This window comes from Aedes albopictus, unplaced genomic scaffold, assembly GCF_035046485.1.
Source record: "Aedes albopictus strain Foshan unplaced genomic scaffold, AalbF5 HiC_scaffold_205, whole genome shotgun sequence".
Lineage (NCBI taxonomy): Eukaryota > Metazoa > Arthropoda > Insecta > Diptera > Culicidae > Aedes > Aedes albopictus.
In genome coordinates, this window is record NW_026916986.1 from 22633 (window position 1) to 50000 (window position 27368).

The following is a 27368-nucleotide window of genomic DNA, read 5'->3' on the forward strand; positions in this document are numbered from 1 at the left end:
GACTATCAAATTATTGAAAGTGCATCGATTTTTTTTTTGCGTTCAAAATTTCAGCCATTAGGCTAAACTAGGTATTGTACAATATTAATATACGCACACTGTATTGTTTAATTGCTGTAACAAAAGTACTGCATCGATTTACAGGAAACTTAGCAGGTGAAATGATCGCATCTTTAAATTTTTCCAGGTCGAATTTGAGCAATTCCATTGCAGAGTTACAGCCGTATTTCTACAGGCTATATTTACTTACAAATTTATGCACGTTAAATGGAGTTTACTATAACTACCGTTCGTCTTTAAAGCGCTGCGCTGATTTCATGTTTTCGTTATCCCAGATATGTATAAAGTTAGGGTATCACGCCACTTGGGCGGTGGCTTCTGTATTCGTCTGTTTTACACTAGAACTCAGTCAATTTTGAACCAATTGACTTGAAATGTTGTACACGGGTAGATACTACACCTATTTCACCGCATTCCAAAAATTGTGTCAATTGGTTCAAATTTGACTAAGTTATAGCGGAAAACAGACGAAAATAGAAGCCACCGCCCAAGTGGCGCGATTCCCTATGAAAGTTTTCGGTCGACTAGAAGGGTTCTGAAGCTACGCCAATGCCCTTAGCGCACGTGAGATACCGATAACGATACTCCCCAACGATATCCAATACAATAAACCCAAAAAACTATTCCCAACAACCCATTCCACGCGTAGCAGAGCACACGGTCGTCGCCGAGTAGCCGCGGAGAAAGGAACAAAATCGTACGAGCACCGCGAGCTATGTAGCAGCTTCTCTGAAAGCACAACGAAAGCATTTGCGGCGACTGCGAATAAGGGGAAAACTGCAAATTTCCAACTGCCGATCAGTCACTAGTTGGCAGCCGGCAGCTTAGCACACCATCGTCACGGGACGCGCCCTCTAACTAGGACGGACGGCTTCTATCTCTTGCCCCGTTTGGAGCCGTGTTCCATCGTCGACTGACCTTCCAGCCAGCCACTGCAGCCTGTAGTGTCCACACCGTTGTTGGTTGGTGTACGTGACGAGCGAGGACAGGGAACACGTTGCCATCATCATCCGCGCAGCCTGCTTCGACGGCGACGACGCCAGGAAAGAAGGTGAGTGCTGTTTAGGGGTCACGGGTCATTACGATTCGCGCAGCACCGAAGCCGGGGAGAACCGTCCGCTTTTCGGTTTGATCTCTTATCACGTTGCGGCTGCGGCTCGCTCGCTGGAAAAAGTGAGACAACGTCATCCGCTGTGTTATCAGTTCGACTCGAGCAGTGGTGACGGGTGCTGCGAAGAAGTGCATTATCAGTGGTGCGGAAAGCCGGCGAAGGGTGTCTCAGAATCGACCGGTGTGCGAAGTGTTCTGCTAATCGCTCGCAAATCTAGCTTGCTTCCGAACGGGTGGTCAATCAAACGAGCGCGCGAGAGCAAGAGAGCGACTCTCGCGCATACGGCGAGTTGTTATAAAGCACAATAGCGCCCCATTCTAACGGATCAGTACGAATCGAGAGGTTGTCCCGGAATGGTTTGAAACCGATTCCTGTCGGATTGTCGCTAACCCCATACACCGGGAGTAACTTCCCCCGCACCCGTTCAGTGTGAGTCTCGAAGACGAGAAGTGCAATCGTGTGAGAGGAGTGATTACCAAGAAGAAGAAGAAGATTATTTTGCAGATTTCTAATCTTGTTGCTGAGGTGAAAAACGGTGAAGAGTTGGAGCAAGTGTGAATTATCTGCAATCAGATTTGGTAGAAAAAATAGTGTCTTCGAGTAGACGGATCTTTTGGAGCAGTTTCGTTCCAGTTTAACCTATCTACTTTTTGGAAGAAAGGTGAGTGATTCAATGTCATGAGAAAACCAACGGTGTACGTGACTTGCCTAGTGCCGCAAGTACCTAGCAATTATCCAGGTGCTTATAAAAAATGAGACCGTGAAAGGGGTGGTTGCTATATCTAACCCTCCTCCATCCGCTTATCGTAGAACCGCGGTGGTTTTCTGACTGTTGCGTGCGTGCTTTGGCCAAAAATAATGCTATTCTACCAAATTACGTAAAACACCATCCAACTACCATTACCGAACAAAACTTCAGAGCCAGAAAGATGTCGTGTGTTTCAGAGTGGTATTAGGGCAGCTCAGTGATGAATGAATGAACCGAAAAAAAATCCGTTCTGAAACGAAATTTTGCAAAAACCCAAACGGCAATAAGATAAATACATACAAATATAGCCGGATGAAAGCGGCTGAAACTCCGTTTCTCACCACTACAAGTGTGCATTTTGCGGGAGAACTTTCGGCTCGACTGGTTACCTAGTTGGTTAGCTGGCTGGCTGGCTGGCTGGCTGGATGGCCATTTTTATGGATTGGCAAAACTTTTTGGCGACGACGTCGACGGTGAACCAGGGGGCTATTAAAATTTTGCACTGGCTGCACACCGACATCGAAACACGGTTGGATGAATACCTGCAGCAGCAGCAGCAGCTGTTGTTCAAGGGGAACCGGGCCGGGTGGGCACGATGGGAGGGAAAGAGGGAAACTCCGGCTTGAATAACGTCATGCCAAGCAAAGGGGGAATCAAAGCTCCGGATTTCAAGTAGGGGAGACTGCGTTGGACACGTGTTTAATAATTAAGTTTAAAGCAGAGGAATCGAACAAACGAAATGAGTTTGAATGATTTTTTGTCGCGAAAATAATGACAGTTCAGTCAGTTAAGGTGAAACGGGACGCCGTGTTATTTTTCCTATCTTGCCTCTCTTTCTAACAATTTGCCTCGCGATTTTAAAGATGGTAATCTCGAGTTCTATCGCACTGAAGATGCTGAAAAACAATCAGCATATGCACTGCAAGTGAGCATACACAGTGATAGGTTTTTGTTGCAAAATATGAAGTAGAATCTGAGATTACCATCTTAGTAGCAACAGAGCAATGGCGGATATTTCCCTGACCGTCCCGTCCGCCCAGTTTTGACTCCATGAAATACTGACGAAAGGCAATTTAAAGTGATGCTCTTGCATACTAATTTTCACTACCATTTTGACTCTTTTGACTTATAATATAGGTATTTTAGTTTCAACAAGTAACATCAAAATTTGTGATGCAATCTTCAATGCGAAACTCGCATTATTAAAACGCAAACTTGTACGTGTTAAGGCAAAATTTAATTTAATTTTAATGGGTCAAACATCAAGAAACATCTAAAGAAACAATGCGTATTGTTTCCAGACGAATTTTTAAGAATTGTTTAAGGACAAGCTCATAAGAGTACCAAGATGGTCACCACGATGGCCGACTTTTGCACCTACTCACGATTTTTGGTGCACAAATCTCATGAAAAACTAAACCAGCACCTCTTATTTTAAAATACTTACAAGTAAGCAAGAGCAAAATAAAAAAAAATAACTTCTGCTAGAAGTTTCCTTCTTGAGATCTGTGCATATGAAGCTCTGATGCTATGTAGAACAGGGGTTCTAAGACGTTTGCTTTTAATCCCACTCATTGATAAGTGACCAACTGCTAAACAGTTCATTCAGCACAAAATTTGCCAAGTGTTGGTTCTACCACCATATAAATTGATTTTTTAAATACTTCCCGGATTAATGTCTATAATGAAAATTTGGAGTTCACTTCAGTTTTTAATACAGATTCAGAATATGTAGTTTTATTGATGATACCGGAACTTCAAAGTGGCTGTTGTTTGAATTACTGTAAATCTAAATCTCCAGTCAAAAATTGAACAAAATCCAAAATCACATCGTTTTTGGTGCTCTAGAACTGTTTTTAAAATAAATATCACTAGGAGGCGAATCAGTTCTCAAGCTGAAAACCTCCTAAGGACAGACTTGTTGGAATCCCAAAATGGCCGCCGTAATGGCCGATTTTGGCACCTACTCACGATTTTGAGAGCACAAATATCTTTGTAAGCAAAACCAGCGCACCTGATCTTCTTATTTTAAGCTTATTACAAGTGAGGAAGATCAGAATAATAAAATGAACTGTTGTGTGAAGCTTGCTTCTTGAGATTTGTGCGTTTGAAATTCTGATGCACTGTTGAAGCGGAATTTCAAGACGTTTGTCCTTAAATAAAGACAAAAAAATCAATATCACAAGTAACATTATGATGGTTAATAAGTCTTGCTGAGGTTTTGTGAACCGTCATATACCTAATACCTTTTAATATGGTTTTATGATAGATCTAAGACCCTTTTTTAGTCTACTTAAGTAGAAAATGTTAAGTGCCCCACACAATGCATACGTTTGCGTGTGCGTGACAGTAGTTTGACACATTTCCCATGGGAAAACTGTCAAAAAAACGCAAACCTCGACGGAACGGACGCTATGTGCTCCAGGCCAGTGCTGAAAAATTCATTTCGTGATATCCAAATTCAATCACCTACAGCTCATTTTAGATGCTGAACCTGAGAATATGGTATATGGAAAACTTGTGCAGCTAGACCAGTTCTGCAAGAAAGTCACGGAAAAACCGCTATTTTTCGAATATATAATGTAAATGTCACGGACTTCCTTCGAAAAATGCGAATGATATTCACGGTGAATATCATTTGGCATTTTTCAAATGTAGTCCGTGACATTTACATTAAATATTCGAAAAAAAGCGGGTTTTCCGTGACTTTCTTGAAGAACTGGTCTAGCCGCACAAGTTTACCATATACCATATTCTCAGGTTCAGCTTCATAAATGAGCTGTAGGTGATTGAATTTGGAAAAGACGAAATGAATTTTTCAGCACTGCTCCAGGCTTTACTCTGGATGCTAATTCCGGTCAGATTCTTATTTGCGATTCCTTGGCGTCTTTTTTATTAGACGAGATTTTTTGCCAGTCCCGGCAAGATTCTCTTCTGCCGCTACGGTGTCTCCCTTTCTACGATGATGCATTATTGCCAGCTCCAGCCAAATTCTCATAACCCGCTTTGGTGTCCCCCTTTCTAAGGCGACACATTTTGGTGTTGACATCTCCCTCTCTTGGGCGATACATTAACATTCCCAGCAGACCAGAATCTCATCTTCAACTTTGGTGTTTTCCACAAGATATTGCCAGCCCCAATCAGATTCTAATCAGCCGCTATGGCGTCTCCCTCTCTTAGGTGAGACATTATTGTCAGCCTCGGCCAGATTCTCATCTGCCTCTTTGGCGTTTTCCTTTATTAGGCGAGAAATCATTGCCAGAACCGACAAGATTCATATTTGTTGTTTTGGCGTCTTCCTCGCCTATGTGAGGCGTTATCGCCAGTCCGGATTAGATTTTTATCTGCCGCTTCGACGTCTCCCTTTCTTAGGCGTGACATTATTACCAGCCCTGACCCCGATCGACATTATTGTCAGTCCCTGCCAGACTCTCATCTGCTGCTTTGGCGTCTCCCTCTGTTAGGCAAGACATCATTGTCAGCCCCTTCAGATTCTCATCTGCTGCTGTGGTGTCTCTCTTTCTTGGGCGAGACATAATTGCTAGCCCCAGACAGATTCTCACCAGCCACTTTGGCGTCTCCCATTCTTAGGCGAGGCGTTATTGTCAGCCCCAGACAGATTCTCATCCAACGTTTTGGCGTCTCCCTCTCCTAGGCCTCGACCAGATTGCTTTTGTCTCCCCCTTTCTTAGGTCTTGGCGTCTCCCTGTCTTAGGTGAGACATCATTGCCATCCCTGGTTAGATTCTCATCTGCACCCAGAAGGTACTCATTCACTGAGATATTCCTACTTAGAAATCGATGAGTTTTTTTTTTGTTTTTCTACTCAGTTACAGCTAAAAACTTACCACGGTCCCATTTTTATCCAAAAATTAGGCATACCTCTTACTTACCTGGCGAGATTTTCCGATTTCCCTAGTTTCTGATCCGATCTACGATCCAATACTATCCGATAAAAGAAAAGACAATTTGATCGCATTCCTTCAGAAACAACTTGTTTGCTTTATTCACCACTTATACACCTCCGGAATTTTCTGTCATCAATCACCGCACTCTGGACTTTTACTGATCTACACTCAATTTAGTCTACTGATGTTCTGAGAGTTTCGTCCCTCTATAATCTCCAACTGTTCAAAAGTAGTTCCGCAGACAACCCTGATAAAAAATGTCATAAAAATACGATAAATTTTATTGTTACAACACCATTTTTTCGAAAAATATTCACCATTAAACGTATTGTAATTTACACGGCACACTCACCATCACCCCTATTGTTCTATACCATTCGGCGAATGGTAAATTGCACTTTTACAATAAAAAATGGTGGTCGTTATGTATCTTAACCATAAAATTTTGAAAAAATTTTCATACACTTTTACGCGAAAAACAATAAAATGTATTGTGTTTTTATGAGACATTTTTAGGGCAATTTTCAAATGAAAACAATATATTTTAATGTTTTTTCATTGTTCTTACAATACAAATACAATTAATTAAATGGCGCCAAATGAATCATTGTTACAATAAAAATACAATAATACTTGTTGTTTTTTGTAAGCAGTTTTCGCTTTTGAAAACCCATACAATTTATATTTCCCGCTAACATTTATATCCAGCATTTACGAGAACTAACGACCGCCAGAATGATATGCACATTTTATGATAAGATTTTTTTTTTGTCTGTATTAACGAGATTTTTAACCCTAGGCTAGTTCATCTCGGTTATGATAAGAGTCAAACACTCTGATGTCTGTCTGGTATGTGTTGCTTGGCAGCTGTTGATAAGATCTATCATCAATCTTTTCAAATAACTGCCAAATATCACAAGTCAGACCTCAGGTCGTATGATCCATACCATAAATCGTTTACAATTCATGTGGCCATTAGTATCTGTAAATGCCGAAAAAAAATGTTACCGAGAAATATGAATTCTTTGGTTTTTCAAAGGCGAAATCTGTTTACATAACAACAAATATTATTGCATGTTTATTTTAACATCGGTTCAATTGACCCCATTAAACAAATTGAATTTGTATTGTTTTCAATGGTAGTTTACTATTTACTAGATTCCTTTAATTTATTGGAAAACATTAGAAAAATCATTGTTCATCTTTTTTTCCTTGTCGTAACGTCCTCACTTGGCTTAAACCTGCTTTTCAGCTAGTTTTCTATAAGTACTTCCTCAGTTATTCATTGAAAGCTTCCTCTGCCAACACGTCTTGACGTCTGTCAGTCGTTGAAGTTTTGGCGAATAACATTCGAAAACCGAAACATCTACTGTACTCAAATTTAAAACGAAAACTATAAAAAATATGTCAAGTGATTTTGTATTTGACTATACAAGCAACAATAATATTTATTGCTATTTATTTGTTACGAATTGTTTTTAAGTGTAATTGAGAAATAAACTCTTTTTTAATAAAAAGTCCATGAGAACTTTGCATTCACTTTTGCAACTATATAAAAACAACTTAAATTAATGTTTACTGATAGTAACTTTAAATTATTATAGAACTATTGAAAAACAATCGAATCAATAAGTCACTAATAAAGCTAATGTTCACTTATTGTACGAACTATATGGGCTTGATTTCTATTGTAAAAAGTAACAGTATATCTACAATGTGTTTTATGTGTTTTATTGTGACTGGTTTTATAGTCATATGTTAATAATATTTACCATGTAATGAATGGTATTTTTTATCCGGGAAGTAGTTAAGAATTTTGCTACGGGTTCTTGCTCGTAGCCCACGTTGACTTGACAGCTTCAGGAATAATAAAGAAGCAGTATTTTCATGACCTACTCAATTCTTCACGTAAAATCTTCGCAATAAACTTTTTTTTTAGAATTCGCGGAAACTTTTCTTACTAAAAATGTGTCGCACTGTCAGAGAAATAAGCGTCCCATTCACACCTGAATTATGTCTACCATCAAGTTGATAACAAACTACATATAAGTTTGCATCATGTTTCGCAGAAACTGATCTTATAATCGGAGACAGTTTTTTTTGCTAAACACACTAAGCTAAATAAAAACTTGAAATCCAACTCCCCCTGTTAGGTAACATCGCGTTGATTCAGGTGCAACGCAAGTACGCTTCTCGTTTTCGTTTATAGCAGCTATTCAAAGTCTCCCAACCTACATGCATCTATCTATCTTATTCCGCCGTTGCGTTGAACTGCACCTCTTCAATTCGAAATGCTACTAACCGATAGACGCATCGTGCACGCCACGCCACTTGCTTATGGGCTATGTTATGTTATATTTCTACCGGCGTATCTCACTCTTAAAAAAAACCGGTGTGAACCGTGTGGAAAAGTTCCACCAAGTTGCATTTTTCTCTCGATCGCGAATGATGGAGCGATGGAGGGAACTCGCCGGCCGTCATTTTCGCCGAAACCTTCCAGCCCATACTGGGATTGAAGCATCAAGTGCATACATCTTGATTCATTTAGAAGAAACAATCGAGGGTTTGCACAGTGTATCTATCACTGGTGATTTACACTAACTGGTCGCAGAATTCAAAAAACGACACATTTTCCTCCAAAGTGGTCGTAGATCATTGAATTTTGAACTACAATTATTCATACTAAGGACTACGTATAAGTTCTGCATTTCCTGAACCTTCTAAACTGGTAGCATCTGATGCTGGCACATTCAATTGGCTACCACGTCACACATTTTTCGGTGTGTAGGTACTTGTCTCCAGGGAATAGCATGGAGGTGATGGCCATCAGTTGAAGCAGTCGTAGCCAGTCATGATCAGTGTAGAGCAGCAACAACTCGATGCATTACTTGTGCAGTGGGGGAAAATGAACAAAATGTATCCCTTCACGATGCACGGTTTACCACACTGCATCTTAGACTTATTTCTGAAAACCTTTACAGCTTCTCAAAGAAGTTCTATCGCAGTTTACAGATTTCTACCGAGCTTTCTGAGGATTTAGCCCGGTAAAGTCAAAAACCAATTTAGACAACTTTTTTCTCTTAAAACATGGTTTTCAACCACATCAATACCTGGAAAATACCTGTAGCATTTTGAGCCTCTCTCCCCTTCCACCTTGATACTGAAGTATCGCGTGAATACCTTATTGTTACGTTGCAAAAAAAGGGTCGATGTCGAAGACCATCACAACGACGAAAGGAAAATGTCTGGCACGAGAAAAGTCGAACGCGAAAAAACGAGCAAAAGAGAGCAGCCAACATCGGCCGATTCGCGCACGTTTCTACTTCGACCATCTCGCGCGGTTTTCCCTCCCCAACCTCTGTGGATGTGGTAGGTACCGGGGATACTATAACAACGTCAGCCGATCGTGATCGGACCATGATGTTGGGCTTTGCTGCAAACTGCCAGCAATTCGGCGGAAGACCAAATTGGAAAGAAAATTTACCTTTTGGGCTTCGCTGACGGACCGCCACTGACTTGACTGGTTGGAATAAGTTTTTGTGCGAAAACGCATTTACTTTAGGCTCGTACAAGGGCTATGGTGGTTCGCCCCAAAGTGACCCGGTGAAAGTGGACATAATTGCTTGCTTTGGTGGTTTTGAATGAAAGAGTTTCTTTATCACGTTAAGGTGAAACATCTTGGAACTCAACATCAAGTTTGCATACAAACTTCAGAGGTATGTCACCAAACCAAAAAAGTAGTAAACCATGTAACGGTGTCCGGCCATTGTCGGACATTGTCCCTGAATATAAAAACTAGAAAGAAATACTTCTGATAATCATATTGGCAGTTAGAATGTCAAAAACTTTTTCTGAATTCTTTTGATCATGATTCGGCCAACGACATTCGGCCAAACGACCCTTACGGCCAAATGACCCTTTCGACCAAATGGCATTCGGCCAAACGGCATTCGGCAAAATGGCGTTCGGCCAAATGACCCGGAACCCCATGTAACTCATGTTCATACTGACCTTGCCCAGTAGAAAAAAATCGGATGAACCAGATTAGAATTAATATGAGTGATTTTTCAACGTAAACAACAACAAGTTAAAACGCAGTGTTCATTAATGTTAAGGTTTTCGAAAAATATTTCATAAATTCGTTCTTTTGAGTGTTTTATGCTATTTTGGTAGGTTTAGTGATTAGATTTTGTTGTGCTTTTCAAAACTGTGCATGATCCCAGAGTGCCCATCAATCCGGGAAACCGGGAAAAACATTGTAAGATGCACCGGGAAATAGCTTTATCTTGCACGGTTGCAAGATCTACATGACTTGCATAGGTTGAAAGCAACATTAACTAAGTTAATGGAATACAGATAGGCTATTTTTAGACACACATTCTTTTGAATAATTTATGGATTCCAAACTTTCCGAGATGCGTGGTGTTGTTAGTGATTTTCAAGCATGATTTAAATACATATAACCAGAGCCGTAGTGTGCGGTTGGCCAGATTGGCCCCCGCCAACGGCGCCAGCTTCAAAGGGGCGCCGAAAAGCCTATGAGGAAACAGGATGATCGTTATCAAGATTTCACTGTTTAATGTATCCAAGATTGATCATGTGTTTCAATGTTCTTCTGATTTATCAAATATTTACCATGATATTACTTGGCAATGTATCTTCTAGGTATTTTGTTTTGAGAAACAATTTCAGTTTTTTTTTAAATACACAAAGCAAAATCATTATGCCTTCGCCATTCTAGTGAGTGTTTTTTTTTTTCTGATAATTCCTTAACATTCTCATTGGGAAAAGATTTGAGGTTACTTCCGAGGAATTTCGTCGCATTCATTCAAATATGTTACAGTATTGACAAAAAGTATTTTAAATGGGAAATATTCAGATGATACTCTGCCAGTTCATACAATTGTTGGAGAGAACTTTATTTATATTTGGACTTAAACGCTTGTAAATCTAGCAGAAACTATTCAATTTGTATTTACCCAAAAAACTATCAGTGAGTTTTTATTGTTTTTTTCCTCAAAGTAAATTAAATAATCTCGGAATCCTTCATAAATGTCACCTGGTTTTCTTCAGAACTTCTTGCTAGGTTTCCTTCATAAAATCTTATAAAAATTCTTTCGGAAATTCTTTAATGAATTTCTTTGACAAAGAATTTTTCCTGAAATTCTTACGGAAACTTCTTCAGGAATCCTTAAAAAAATCAAATCAACAATTCTTTTAGAGATTGAAAGTCTCCCAGGAAGTTATCTTGAAATGTATTGAGAAATTTTTCAAAGGATTCCTCCGGACAGGCCAGTGCTCAGAAATGGCGACAAGGAAGGGGTGTTTTCTAATTCTGGCAAAAGGCGGAGGAGCGCCTAGTGCATGGAACATCTTTAATGGCAGGAGTTTAACCCCCAAAACCCCTCCCTTGTGCACGGGCTTGTCTCCGGATATTTCTCCAAAGATTTTAACGGATAATCTTACATAGAAACTTCTGCAGATATCCTTTCAAAAAACTTTTCAGAGATAATTTTCTTCAAGGATTCCTTTAGAAATTCCTCCACAGATTCGGGATGGATACTTCTATTTCTGGTCCATATTCAATCGGACTAAAACTAAACCAAGACGAACTTATGACAGTTTAGCAAAATTGTTTCTTGACCAGAAAACCTTAAAGATTGAACCCTTGGAAAAGGTCCCAAACGGAAAGAAACGTCGGAAATAATCAAAAACTAGTATTTTCCATTCCTTTTAAGACTGCGAGGCCAAACCGCAATAGTACATAACCTCAGTCGTATCCCCGAAAGAATTTCTAAAGATTCTTGAGAAATCCTTATAGAGATCCATGCAAAAATGTCTTAGAGGATTACGGATTAGGAACAAGGATCTTCTATGGATTCCTATAGAAACTCCTGCAGATATTCTTTTAGAAATTCCTCCAGCGATTCCTTCATAAATGCCTCTGAGTTATCTTTCAGTAATTCTTCCAGGATTATTTTTTTTTAGCAAAGTCTCTATAAATTATTTTAGAAATTCGACCAAAGTTTCCTTCAGAAAGTCTTCTACAGATTCCTTTAGAAAGAAAAAATCTATCATATTGCTTAGAAAGCCTTCCATAGATTTCTTCCGAAATTGTTCCATGTTCATTAGAAATTGCTCCATAAGTTTCTGCTTGAATTCCTTTAGAAAATGTTTTATTCTTATAAATTCCTCAAAAAAATAAAAAAAATTGGAATAATTTCAGAAGTTGTAGGAATTCCGTTAGAAAATCTGCCATTGATTTCATCCAAAGTTTCAACAAATGTTTCTTTTAAAATCCTTCCATGGATTCCTGCAGGGATTTCTTCATAAAACGCTTTAGGGATTTGTTTTAGAAAATCCTCTAGAGATTCCTTAAGAAACTTTTTCAGGGATTCCTTCAAGAAATCTTCTTCCAGCAATTTTTCCAATGGTTCTCTACATTTTTTTACAGACATTTATTCAGGAATTTCTTCAACTGCTCCAGGAATACCGAAAAGAATTATTCCATGAATTCCATTGGAAATTCTTGCTGACATGTTCCCGAGTTTTCATCGGGTATTCCTCCAGATATTCCTGCAGGAATTCCTCCAGAGATTCCTGCATAATTACACTCAGTGATCCCATTAGGTTTTTTCCTGAGAATTTGACAACTCATTGAAAGATTTATTCAGGTTCTCCTCCTGGTAGTTCTCCATGTCTAAGGTTCGCCTAATACTCTGATGTTTACTGATTTTTTATAATACTTTGTTTAAACTACAGATGAAACCTTTAGTAAAGTAATGAATAATTCTGGTAAAATCAATTGAGTTTGTCATTTTTTCCTTTTTTTTCAAAAAAAATCTGTGTATTTAAATTAGCAAAAACATAATCGCGGGTCTGAGACAGATTTTTATATTCGGATTTTCAAGCAAGAATGTTGGATTAAATAGAATATCAGAAATTTTCAAGAAACATCATTTAACGTAGAAAAACACCTATGTATTCATTTCTTTTTTTTTTTTTAACAAATTGCATAAGATTTTCATATCCTTTGTTTTGTGTTTTTTTAATGAAATTTGGTCTTTATTTTGATAATAAATATGGATTTCTGAATTCATGTAGAAATTTCTTATCGCGTCTTAGCCAGAACGCAGAAATTTTCAGTATTTTTTTTAAGGTCTTGTTAGGAAGCATTTGAAAGCAGACGTCTAGCAATTTTTTTGATGAAGTCATTAAGTGCACTCCTTGAAATCCTTGAAATACCATGAGAAGTTTTCAGTAACCCTGCAGATGTTATTTCGGACCAAAAATATCATTGAGAATTTGGGACCAAATCATAAAAAAAATGTTGACGATTGAGAACAAAAACATAGAAATTCCGGGAGGAATTCTGGCGACTTTCTTAGTGAAACTCTAGATTTTTTCCGTCTGATGATCCCCAAAGAGATTTCTCATAAATTTTTTGAGTACACTCTTAGCGGAATGCACAAGATGAAAATGATTTGGATTTGTAATGAAACATTTACCCTAGTATGATGTTGGGGTCAATATGACCCAGATAGGCACGCTGAATGTGCATCACGCCATCGTGGTGCGAAAAACCTAACATCTTAGGAGGGTTAAAAGTTTACCTTCTTCTTCTTCTTCTTCTTCTTCTTCTTCTTCTTCTTCGTCTTCTTCTTCTTCTTATTCTTCTTCTTATTCTTCTTCTTCTTCTTTATGGCTCTACGTCCCCACTGGGACTTGGCCTGTCTAGCTTCAACTTAGTGTTCTTTGCGCACTTCCACAGTTATTAACCGTAGTGTGGCCAGCAAAAAAAAACACCCGTAGAAGGCCGGCAGGGTACCCGGGTACCCACGCAATGGAAATGATCATATCTCAGCGATTTTTCCACCGATTTCAAAAGTTTTTGCCTCATTCAACTCAGAAATCTTATCTATCGAAATCGTATTTGGTTAGACCGGTCGATCACCATAGGTACCGGAAAATCCGGATTTCCGGATCCGTGTTTTTATACAATAGAATATACGGGATTTTCGTTAGGTTAGTAGCAATTTCGGTACCAAGCATCGTAAAATTGCTTTGGCATATTGTATCTGACCGGCAGGGAATCATAAAACGTGTTGACTTTGAAACTGTGATTTCGGAACACGCTTCCCGTGAGGCCATGGTTGACCATAAACACTTTAAGGTATCCTAGCCTTAACAATGTGGGTTTCAATATGGTATCAGGACATGCTCCCAAAAATATGGATTTTCCAAAAACCACGGTGATTAGATCGGTCTAACCAAATATTTTCCCGATAGATGATGAGTTTCTGAATTGAATGAGCTAAAAATTTCCAAAATCGATGAAAAATTGACGGAGATATGATCATTTCAATTTCGTGGGTACCCGGGTACCCTGCCGGCCTTCCACGTAATAAAAAAATGCAGGAGCCCCCCCCCCCCCTGCCCCTCCTCACTTTAAAATTTGGTCCACCCCAGTAATAGATGTATATTCACGAGTTCTATGATCTAACAGAGTTCCAACATCCTAGTCTCAATAACCATTAAAATATCGAGATTTGAAATTGAAAAAGGTACCCGGGTACCCTGCCGGCCACATAAGTGTTAATTGAAGGGCTTCCTTTGCCTGCCATTGCATGAATTTGTATATTGTGAGGCAATTACAATGACACACTATGCCCAGGAAGTCGAGAAAATTTTCCCGACCGGAACGGGAATCGAACCCGCCGTCTCCGGATTGGCGATCCATAGCCTTCACCACTAGGCTAACTAGAGACCCAAAAAAGTTTACCAAATGAAATTGTTTTTCAATGTTGGGAGAATCCATGGACAAGTTCCCAGTAAAATCTCTGGTATTTTGCAGCATTTTGAAGTCAATATTCAGGCAAAAATGTGAATATCTGGATGATCAATATCTTGATAGTAAATATCTAGAGACCATTTAGGCAGGGTGACCACTTGCTTCTATATCACAGTAAATTTTGAACCTATTGACTTGATTTTTGTGACACGATGAGATACGTACAGTATCAAGCCATGTTCGAAAATTGAAGTCAATTGGTGTTAAATTGACTGAGTGTAGCAGCAAATGCCCGAAATAGGTCTCCTGTCAATGGTCCCCAAATGGACCCATGTTAGTTATGGCGGAACTGAATAAATTACCTTTGAAATCGAAACGAAGCGTACGCTTATATGGTACAGTACCTCGATTGACGAATAGACTACAAGAAGATGTCCGGAGTTCATTCCGGTTGATCGCCAGGCGGTTCAGGGTTCGAATAGCACCAACTCTGAACTTCCGAAAGTAGCAGCTGCAAGAGGAGCTACTGCGAGTACGGGTATAAGCACAATATCGGATCGTTTCGCTTTTATAGTGTACTGTACAACGCTGTGACATTTGATCATTTTCCTATTTGATAAATGCCGAATAGCAGAATACGAATTAAAAAGTGTCGTAAAGAGTGTCGAATAGGCGGGGTAAGACGGTACTAAATGAATATCTTAGCACCATGTGTGTGTGTGTTAGAGATATCAGATTCGAAATTTTTACAAAACATCTTTTTATGAATTTCATCTGGTATGTCTCGAGAAATTCTGGGCTAGCGTTTCTGTTAATATAGTTATTATTAAGAACACCGGTCACCAGGTGGCCCTGAGGTGCGTCGAAAGGTTAAATTAGTGCACAGATACAAAATTGTCAATTTTATTTATGACAAAATCATCCAAGTGAAAAGAAGTGTAAAAATCTGCTAGAAATCCACTTTGTTGTAGGGTGTTGACATTTTATCGAAGTCCACATTAGGTTTCTTCCAGATATTCCTATAGGGACAGGATTTCTTCAAGGATGAAAAATTTCTCCAGGAATTGGGTCTGGGACCATTTGGGCAGGGGAGTCTATTTTGGGCCCTTCCTGCTTTCATCAATTTCAAACCTATTGATATAATGTTTGCATGCCTTCTCACCATATCCCAAAAATCAAGTCAATTGTTTCAAAATTTACTGACTGACGGCAGCAAGATACGCTCCCTGCCTAAATGGTCCCAGAGCCTACTTATGATAATTCCATCACAAATTATTCCACTTCCCTTCAGAATTCATCCAGGGTTCAGGAATCCATTCCTTACAAGAACAAGAGCTCCAGGTATTTAAGTGTAGAATTAGCAATAAGTTAAAATACACAAAAAAAAAGTCCCAGGAATCCATTCCTTACAAGAACTCCAAAGATACATTGGATTTCTTCAGAGAATTCCACAAGAATTGTTTCAAGGATTCTCCACAGCTTGAAACTTATCTAGCATTTACCACATGTAAACAAAGGTGCCACTGTATATGGACATTAGCATTGTGACAGCAGTCAAGTTATGTCAAAGACACAAGGCCGCCGAACTATCTTTTTATTCCATAGCGGCCGTTTTAGTTATTTTAGTGATCCATTCATTAAGGAAATTCTCCAGTTCTTCCTCGATGCACTTCTCCAGTTGTTCCTCGAGGGATTCCTCCAAGAAAACCAGGAGTTCCTCCAAGAATATCTCCAGGTATTTCCCCACGGATTCCTCCCAGAAATCCTCAGAGAATTCGCTCGTCGATTTTTCTAGGAGTTGCTCCGGAAATTTCCTCAGGAATCCCTTCATGCATTCCAGTGAGAAATCCTGCAGGAATTCCTCCAAGGCTTATATCACTGATTATAAACCGCTTCCCAGCCAAGCTAAAAATCTATCGGACACACTTTTGTCTGCTGGAAATGGTATCCAAACTGTTGACAACATGGTTGACAATTTTCAAAGTATCAACATATTTTCCCGAACGCTAACCCTGAAGTACATGGAACTTGCACTCAGTTGTAAAAATAATCGTATTAGATTACGTTTACCGGTGAACACTAAACCCGCGGGAACAAAATAGCACAATCGACGATAACGTCAACCCGTTGTTGTTGCTGTGTCGTGGTGATTGCAATCGTAAACAATCTCAAATTCGATCCGATCCAAAATAACACAAACAAGTTCAAGAGGTTCAACCGATCAAGTGGCTACCTAGGTATGTACGCTTAAGCGCAACTCATATGTTTATTGTGCATCAACCACCATACCAGTCTGGAAAATTGCACTTCCATGGCACATGTGCTTCCACCAAACAGCTGTTATTTGGTATTAACCATGATATGGACCGTAATGCACTGCATCTAAACTGCTATGGGAAACTGTGACTGCTTGGCAATTCCAAATCTAGAGCGCAGACAGCCAGACGTGGCACTCGAATCATTGCCTATAACGTCTACAAATGTGTACAAAAATGCAAGTCACTTGGCTACTGCCCAAGTGGTTCGGTACCCTACTAATCACGCTGTGTTTCGTCAAGTGCTCAGTAGATGGCAGTTAGCGATCAAACGTCAATCATGACTTAAAACTATGCAAGCTTTGAATCAACTGTTGAAAAGATGAACGACTGCAAACAAGCACAGTGAGATGTCTGTTTGTCTGTGGCGAGCGTCTCTATCGTTGGATGACCGCCGCCGGCTGTCCAGCCCAGCCAATGCGAACATGCGACAATGCAATGGGACAGCTAATATAGTGGATCGCGCGGGAGACGCGCCTCAGAGAGCACAAAAACACAAAAACACGTGATGATGGGCTGATAGTTGGTGCTGTGAGGTGATTGGTGTATGGCGGAGAGAGCGCACACGCCAGACCAGACTGATCATCGCATCGCATCGGTCGATGTGTTATGTTTGGTGTTTGGTGAGACCGGTGTGTGAGGTGACGCGCGCGATCCGCACGCAAAAGCTCTTGGACGCGAGCGACGGAAAGAGTTCGCGATTCGATTTTAGAAGGAGATTGCGATGAGGGAGAGCTAGGAACCGCGTGGCGTGGCGTGGGTGTGATGTGAAGTCAGAGAGCCAGCAGTGCCTGTCGTCCATATACAACAACAGAGAAAATGAAACGAGCTGTGAGCCGCCCGTAGCAGCGCTCGTTTGTTCCCATTGTTGTGTCGTTTCGGTTACTTGCATCAGCTGGCTGTTTTTGAGATTATTTTTTGTGACTTTGCTTTGCTGCTGCTGGTCACCCGGTTGGTAACTGACAATAAATCGAATCAAGCAACGACTGAGCCGATAGAGGCTTACCGTTGTTTGGCTGTTTGATGGCTTTGATGGGCTGTGGGGAGCGATATCAGCTGTTCGGCAGGATGACACGAGGGAATTTTATGGAAATATGACCTATGGAAAAATCTAATATGAGATTGATAACAAATTTCGCGTGCTGCAGGCGGATGCGCCGAAGCGATAAACGCGTGGGTTTAGCAGCAAGACCATGCTGAGGGCGACGGGTTTGATTCCCGGTCTGTCCAAGAACTTTTCGTAATTTACTTGACTTCCTGCTCAAATTTACACGATATTTCCTGTAAGTATTTATGATTGACAGACTGATGGTTTTTAATCCTTATTCTTATACGCAGAGATTGGTTCTTGCGAAAAACTGTTTTATTTTCTCTATTCGACTAGTAAGTTTCCGCAAGTTTCGTTGGATATGATCCCTGGTCTGCGTGGTTTGCATCATCTCACACATGCTCTTTCGATTTACCTGATCGATCGATTTCGTTTGATCACAAATCATTTATTGGATGTCAATGAATTAGATGACATTGAAAATTGCTGGTGATAACGAAGCATGCTTATCAGCCTAGAAATGGCAAATTGGCTGCGGAGCGAAGCAGAACGTGCGTCAATTTCGTGATAACAAAAGCGTTAATGCTTTCTTGAATAATCCAGCTCGTATTTTTCAAAACACACTCTCTTTCCCATCCCAATACAATCAGTAGACTAGCAGAAAACCCCGCCGCGCCTTCTTTTGCTATGACTATACCCATGCTTGTTTGTTTTTTAGTTCGTTCGATGGAAAATGACCCGCCACAACCGGTGTGCAGCATGGTCAGCAAACCCGCTCGTGATCGATAAAACGTAACCGCTGGCTGGGTGCTGTAAAAAACGGTCCTTATCAGTTGCTGTTGGTACCGGGCGGGCGGTGTGTCTCATCAGAGTCTGGTAGGCAACTGTTGCACAGACAGAGCTACTTTCTCTGCCACCATAGTCAGTGGCTGGATTATCACGTCGTCGTCGCAATTTTGCTGCTGAAATGTGCAAAAAATACACTGCGCTTATCTCAACTCATAATTTCAGGAAGACACCTTTTTTTTGCATGTGCCTTTTTCGTGAAAAGGTCGACCGAGTCATTCGCGCTCCTTTCACGGTCCGGAAAGTCACGTTGCAATTCCGGGATCAATTGTGATTCAATTTGAGCCAATTTGGAGGAGCTGAGCTGCGCCGCCAAATAGGGCGAGTGTCAGCAGAATGCGTGACAATGCGGTCGTCGCCGACAATCTATCAATGGATGGATTTGCTGTCTGCTTGTGGATGCCAGTCACATGATAACCAATCATCAGAATGCTGATGCTTGATGCAAATGTAGGTTCTGTACAAGTAGCAAAAAAAAGTGCTAAATGATTGGGATTCATGTGATGTGCGCATTTCAGCACTTCATCATCCATTATACTGCATTTGTTCGATGTTTTTGAAACACATAAGATGTTATGATGAGCTCTTTAAATGTTCAATACAATACAAAAACAATGATAAATTTGCAAAGACCTTGTTCTTCTTCTTGGATTAACGTTCCCATTATTGGGTGAAGCTTGCTTCTCAGCTCAGTGTTCTATGAGCCCTTCCGCAGTTATTAACTGAAGGCTTGCTCCGCCAATGACCATTTTGCATTTGTATATTGTGTGACTGGCACGAGGATACGCTATTCTCAAGAAATTCATGAAATTCCCATTACGAAAAGTTCCTGCTTCGATCGGGAATCGAACCACTAACATGTTTATGCGGAATACCCGCGCCTATTGCTTTTGCTATATGGGTCCTTATAAATTATAGAAATCTTAGTAGGCTATACGCGCAAGGAGCTGCGTTTTCAAAACCGTCTTAACTCGTCGTTCCTCGTTGTTTTGTATATACCTAATATAGCCAGCTGGTGGCGCTACACCATCCAACAATTTTACCACGAAAAATGCTTGCCGAAGGAATCTTCGGTGTTCATCACATTTTATTACCTCACGGTTTTAGCAGCTAATTCAAGATAGTATGAGTTGTCTTTTGTCTATCGGGATGTCGGAATTCGTCTTCGTTTTCGCTTTAGCTTGTGTATTTGGATAAAACCACTGCTGCATGTCTGACAACCGTAAATGGAAGTCAACAATTTCGTCTTGATAACACTGTAATTCTTATAGTGGAGCGGACCTGGTGTGGTGGTTAGAACACTTGACTATCACGCTGAGGACCTGGGATCGAATCCCACTCCCGACATACTCACAAAATGTGGGGTCTTCCTTCGGAAGGGAAGTAAAACGTGGGTCCCGAGATGAACTAGCCTAGGGTTAAAAATCTCGTTAATACAGACTAAAAAAATGTAATTCTTATAATTTGGTGAGTTCGTTCCAGCATACCGTTTACCCTGTTAACAATTTGCACAATGTTTACTTTCAAACTAGTCACGCATACGCACGCTGTTAATAATCAACTTTCGGCAAGGAATCTTTCGAATCTAGTCGCGCAATCATTTACTGACTACTTTTTTATGCCGAACAAGAAACTCCCATCAAGAATTCTTCCGAATCTTCTCGCACACACGCTCGCTGTTTAGGGTAATGTGGGATAAGATGGCACTTTTCAAACTGTCATTGTTTTCAATGATAAAAAAAAGTTTCGTTTGTTAGGCCTTCAAAGTTTTAACAGCAACTAAACAATATTTGGTTGATACTCAAGCAGAAATCTGGAGCAACATTTGAAAAGGGCATACAAGCATTGGTAAACAATGAATTCAAACGTCGCTCCGGAGCCCCCATCAGCTTATTCACAAAAACTAAGACCGTTATCAGATAGAGCAAAGATCGATCTATCGGAAAACGGTGTTCATTTGCGTGGGTGGGCTACTGTTAGGCCCTACAGAGCGTTTTCGAAAAAGACACAAGACCACTTGAGCCCTTTTCAAATGTTGCTCCAGATCAAGAAACTAATGCATTTTTATCGATTTTAGTGATTTTAAAAATGGATTGCTAGCATATTTTGACACTATTTACTTACGATAATGATCAAATCGCATTCAGGAATGATTTTATGAGTTGGGTCATTTTAGCTTATATTGGCGTTTTGGAATAGTTTCCCTTACTTTTTCGCCGAATAACAAACTCCCGACAAGGAATCTACCAAATCATGTGCGACCACGTATATGACATCCCTTCTTCTTCTTCTTCTTCTTCTTCTTCTTCTTGGTGTAACGTCCTCACTGGGACAAAGCCTGCTTCTCAGCTTAGTGTTCTATGAGCACTTCCACAGTTATTAACTGAGAGCTTCCTCTGCCAATGACCATTTTGCATGTGTATATCGTGTGGCAGGCACGAAGATACTCTATGCCCAAGGAAGTCAAGGAAATTTCCTTTACGAAAAGATCCTGGACCGACCGGGAATCGAACCCCTCACCCTCAGCATGGTCATGCTGAATACCCGTGCGTTTACCGCCTCGGCTATATGGGCCCTATTCCCACCCAATAGGATTGTTTGCTGCCAACATCAATTGGGTTCCCCTATTGACAATGCATTTGGGTTCCCTAAACATTAGTACAAGAAGCGGGAATCGAAAACGTGACGTTTTCGCACCCTGGTGTGTGCGACCCATTATGGATTTTTGGTTACCTCCCAAGTTACATTTTTAGTCAAATGAACTAGAAAATGTTTTTAGAACCATCATAAAACCAAAACAAAAGGTTTTATGACGGTTCTCCAAACCTCTACAAGACTTATTGGCCGTCAAAATGTTACTTGGGCTGTAACACAAAACTGAAGAATTTTGCGGTAATCTAATATTTTTGACAGTTATGTCAAAAGAAATCTGTGAAATTTGCGATGAGATTGAAATATAGTGGTTTCGCAGCGCGGCGTCACGAACACTAATGCATATCTACTGGTTGAAAATATGCCCATTTGATTTTGCCGGGAACAGCTGATTTTTGTTTACTATTTTCAACCAGTAACTCAGGTAGTGTTCGTGTAATGCAACGTGTACGTACACACAACACCACTAAAAGCAGAAACCACTATGTTTCAAGTTATGGTTTTTTTTTTTTAATTTATCGAACACGACGGTTCGGAACATTCGTGCAAGGTCGCATAAAAAACAAGGTTGTTTGTGCAAAAGTGGCAGCAAGGAGACTTAATATGACGACGTTCGTAGAAAAGGACGTTTGAAAAAGGGTGTCTAATCTTCAAATACTGTTTTCTTAATTCATACATTTCTAAAAATGGAGCTGTTCTACAAAAATTTGTTGTTTTGCATCGAACAGCAATGCTTTCGGCAAGGAATCTTCCGATTCCAGCTGCTCGCACGGTCACCGTTCACCTTTCGCATCGAACGACTAACTCGCGACAAGGATTTTTTTTGAATCCAGGCGCCACACACATTCACTGTTTCTGTTTAGGGAATTTCCATTCATCTGAAAAAATCCCGTAGCAAATTATGTATTATCAAAGACTGCTAATAACAAAGACAGACAGCTCCCACTCTGTCAAAGGCGACATTAAAACAAGATTGCCCGCATACAAATCCGTACACGGAAGCTATTGTATCTCACGCAAACTCTTTCATGATGCTGTTCCCTAAAGTCGTTCCCGGTCAGGGGGAATGATACTTCCTTTGCTAATCGGAAAAATCCACATTTATCCATTTCTAGCCGTCGTTAGCCGCGTCTAAAGCCTGGGACACATAGCGTCCGTTCAATCGAGGTTTACGTTTTTTTACAGTTTTCCCGTGGGAAAAGTGTCAAATTACTGTCACGCACACGCAAACGTATGCATTGTGTGGGGCACTTAAAACTGCTGCTCAGTTAGCAGCGGTTAGCGATGGTAAAATACGGATAAATGCAGATTAGAAAAGGATATGTCATTCCCCTTGTTCACGGCGCTAGTGTGCCTGCAGTTACCCGAGTAAATGGTGCAAGAGGGTAGATGTCTATCTTGTTAATAGTCGTCTTCGGTATAAGATATTCAAGCAGGTTTTCTACTATAAAACATTGTACAATAATGATTGGTTAAATTCCTAATGTGAAAAATCACGTTCTGGTGAGATTTGAACTCACGACTTCGTATTCGCTGGGCCGGCGCTTTTACCAACTAAACCACAGAACAGGTAACAATTCCGCGGAATAGAAAGCCCTAGAGCCTTGTGGCTTAGATGCCAACCTCCCAACACGCTCGCGCTTGTGCCTTCAAATTATACAAGCGAGAGCGAATTGCTTTTATAGTACCGAGACATACTCTTGCATTTCGCATACCTACATCCTATACGCTAAGACCGCTTAGTGCTGATGGGTATGTAGAGAGATGGAATTGTGACAATAGGAGTGCTCATGGTGTGGGCTTGGAGTCAGTTTAGCTTTCTATTCCGAAGAATTGTTACCTGTTCTGTGGCTTATTTAGTTGGTTAAAACGCCGGTCTAGCGAATACGGAGTCACTCACCAGAACGAGATTTGTTTTTACAATTTCATCTCTTAATTTGTCAAATAATCAACATTCTATGTTTTCTAATTTTCAAGTTTTTCCCAATACGTTTCGACGTACCTGCTAATTGATACAAGCCTGTAAAGGGCAACATGCATATCCAAACGCCTTAAAAAAAAAACAAAAACACCCAAAAGAGAATCTGTTTTGTACGTTTTAATTCCGCCCTATTTTGTTTATACCTTGACAGATACGCGTATTTCGACTACCACTTGTAATTTTCGTCACTGTCAGTTATCCAGTGTCAGGGAGTGGATAACTGACACTGAGGAAGATTACAAGTCGTAGTCCAAATACGCGTATCTGTCAAAGGATAAGCAAAATAGGGCGGAATGTATTATATCCTTAAAGCTAGCATTTAAGGCGAAACTGGATCCATTTCCTCACTTTTTGGTTTTTGATTTTTTATTAAATAACAAAGCGATATTTTCAAAATTGGTTTTCGTGCACATGTAGAGTATGGATCAGGGTATCTTCTGATTTTTTTACGCGAGAGAAAATGTTTTTCGTTTCTGCAGAAAGCATTTTTGAACAAAATTTCACTAAAAAATGGTTTCTGCAAAATCGAAAAACATTTTCTACAGCGTAAAAAATTCAGAAGATACCCTGTTCCCTGTTTCATACTCTACATGTGCACGAAAACCGATTGTAAAAATATTGCTTCGTTATTTAATAAAAAATCAAAAACCAAAAAAATGAGGAAATGCTTCCAGTTTCGCCTTAATGATCTAATGTATGACTTCAAAATTGCCACAAATGTTTCTAATGCACTTCATTTTATCTTTTCTCTTTACAGGTAAGATTGATCAAACAACTTCCAGAACTTCAGGGTCAGCCACAGGTAATAATCTTAAATCAAGGTATTAACCTTTGGTGAACTTTTCCAAAAATACTACTGTATGTGCTTTGCCTTCCGTTTATATTCTTCTGGTCTGGTCTGGTGGCATCCAACTTGCGGCTTTCTTTATAAGTTTTTTAACAGTTCCACAGTTACTTTTTATATTCTTCAAGTGGCATTGGGATTCTATCGTTTCCAACGATGGTTTAAGGAATTAAAAAAAAAATCTTTGATGGATCCTCGAAAAAGCTTCCTGACTGAACTTGTAATTTCACTTGATATATTTTTGGTGATTCCTATACAGAGTTTTCCGGCTTCTAAGGACTTTCCGGTAGTATCTCTGAAAGAGCTTTGGGCGAGTAAAGGCTTGAGAGCCAGGGCACATGGCAAAATACGTTTGTCCCATCGTAGCATTCCAACAACCCCACTTTTCACGGAACGGTTGGTACGGGATGTCTCCGTTTCACGGTTTCGAAGTTGAATCTAGTTCGGAACTGATTCGTACAGTAATGCTCAATAACGCTGCACAGTAGGCCTGGCCGCTTCAATGCTTGCAATGTAACTCCGATGCATGGCAAGCATTAATAATGACAAGAAAAATTATGGGAGTAGTCGATGCCATTATTTTCCAGGATTCTTTCAATGAATAGCTGTGTATATGTAGACTAGACTAGACTCAACTTGTATCTCTGAAACTATGAAATTGTTGAAAAAAAAAAGAAAATGCCTATGAGCATAACATAGCTAAAGATGTGAAAGAACCTACAGAAATGCAGAAGAAATAAAAAAAATGGGAATCTGAGTTCAAAATATTTTTAGTTCGTCTTAGAGCGTTTCAGAAACCCTTTTGTAGCTTTTTGAATGCGAAATAAATGTGCTGATGCACATGGAGGATTTATTATACTCCTATTTCCCTTACTAATGACCCACACATTTTGCAGAAAAAAAGAAAAACAAGCAAATCGTTATCAGACTGCACCCAACAACCATCTAATAAACGATGCCTTGCTCAGCCAATTATCACCGGCCAGGCTATGAACCAGCTTAGCCCGTAAGATGATAATTTGCCGATCAGGCGCGATAGGCGCGGAAAAACACTCTACTCCCCTTAATGCAGAGCGGAGAAGGTGTTGTATATGAACGTGCATCGTAGGAAAAACGCGAGGTATTTTTACCCATTTGCAAAACCAAGAAACGACGACGCCGCCCCGGTCGAAAACTAGAACCTCTCCTCCACCATGCTTGACACCGCCGGCCGGAGGTTTTTTCGCACTCTAGCGGAAAGAAAATCCAATCGAGAAAGAAAGTCGAATGCCAATCTGACGGCGCTGAACGACCGTTCACGAGGTGCGCTGCGCTCTTCTTGTTGAGTCTTGTAGTGTGCGAATTTTTATTTATAAACCGATTTTCACGGTTTACTGCCCCGCGTTCGTCGGGGGTGATTGATCCGGTGTCGATCTTCATTTATTAAACTGTATCGTTTTCGGAAATGAGTTATTGCAATTGGGTTTGTATCGTAAAACAAAATTTCTAGCGGTTGTTGGTGGCAAGGACGTGGCCGAAGGAATTTTCCACTTTTTCAATTATCGAAAATCTGTGTGCTTTTTGCACAGTTTTAACCAGACTGATGTTGGGCCCTCCCCCCCTGTCTGAACATGATGCAGATCTTCAACGACTGCCCGGTGCAGCAGGAGAAGAATTCCAACTCTCAGGGCCTGTTCAACGTTACATGATATAACATTTTTCTCCGACTGCAACTCGCGCACCCGTCTATACTTTTATTTTGCAAACCGATTTTTATTTAATGGTTACATAAAGCTCTCCAACGCATCGTCAACGGCAATTGCCAGTCAGTAGTGTCGATTAACGTAGAAGTAGCAAGTACGCGACTTGATATATTGCCCATCTACCCGCCGCCTTCACTTGCCGATATGTAGGTATTAGACTTGAAGCAGACTGCATAAAATTCGCGCGGCTCATTGGGTAGGCGGGGGGGTTAGGTGCTTCACCAAGTGGCTTAATCGCGGCGATTATTGCGTGCATTTTTAACGCTCTGATTAAGATGGGATTTCTTCTGTTGCTAGGTTGACTGTGTGGCTTGGCTTGAGCTATGGGCGGCCTACGAAGGAGGAAATCCTTACCGCTTTTAATCGGTTTGTAGGTAGCCAGCGCCAGCGGGGAATTCAAACAAAGGGTGCGTAAGGCGGCTATTATGTTTGAACTTGATACACTGATGTAAGGTCTCTAGGTCAGTATAACAAGTGGTTCCGCCTGTTGAAGGAGCAAGCATTTTCTGCAAGCAATCAGAACTGTGTCTAGAAGAGAGCAAATCAACGAAGTATTTGGTGTTTACGATACGCGAACTGTTCTTGATCATTCACTCTAAATCTGGAAAAGTCTATAGCCACTGTGGAAAGTCTCTTAGGGTTACCGATTCAAAGTTGGAATTGATGGAGGTGAAGAGTAAAACATTTTTTGATGTCCAAACATAATTTTCATATGACAAGAGGTAGCGGAGAAATTTCGGGAGATGGGTGGGTGGAAGGCCTGGTTATAATATTTCTTTACTACCTTTATTGCTTTATTGCCGTCATCAAGCCGGACAACCTTGCCTTCCAGAAAAAAAAAATCCCAGTCCATCAAGACTTTAGCAGACTAAAACAGCCACAACTTAAATGGGCTTTTTTTTGTCATTAACCGCGGTGTGAACTACTAGAGTGTGGAAAATCCATTGAAGCTGTGCCGTCCATAGCGATGGTGTCATTAATGTTTTCATCACCAAAAACATTTTAACTGCTCCGGATTGTTATTCTACACAAAAAATAAACATCATCTCGGCAAAAAAAAAAAGATGAATAAATACGCGTGATGTGAATGTTAAGTCATTTGAGCTTCTTCAGTGACTGTTCTACAGGGGATAGACAAAATGATCGGGACAGGCAAAATTTCCACTTTTCAAAAAATGTTCAATTAGCTGTAACTTTTCGATTAGTGCATCAAATATTCTAAAATTTTCACTGTAAGTTGATCAACTAGTTGTGTATTAGTGGACAAAATTTGGAAAAAATCGGGCTATTCTGCACGAAGTTATAAGCATTTTAGAAAAAGGT

General features: G+C 40.3%; 1 long non-coding RNA gene across 1 annotated transcript; it reads left to right on the forward strand.

Moving 5' to 3' along the window:
* Window positions 1-545: 545 nt before the first annotated feature.
* LOC134284494 (uncharacterized) lies at window positions 546-25461 on the forward strand. The gene is made up of 2 exons (XR_009995803.1): window positions 546-1832; window positions 24217-25461. It is a non-coding gene; the product is annotated as an uncharacterized LOC134284494 (long non-coding RNA).
* Window positions 25462-27368: the final 1907 nt, after the last annotated feature.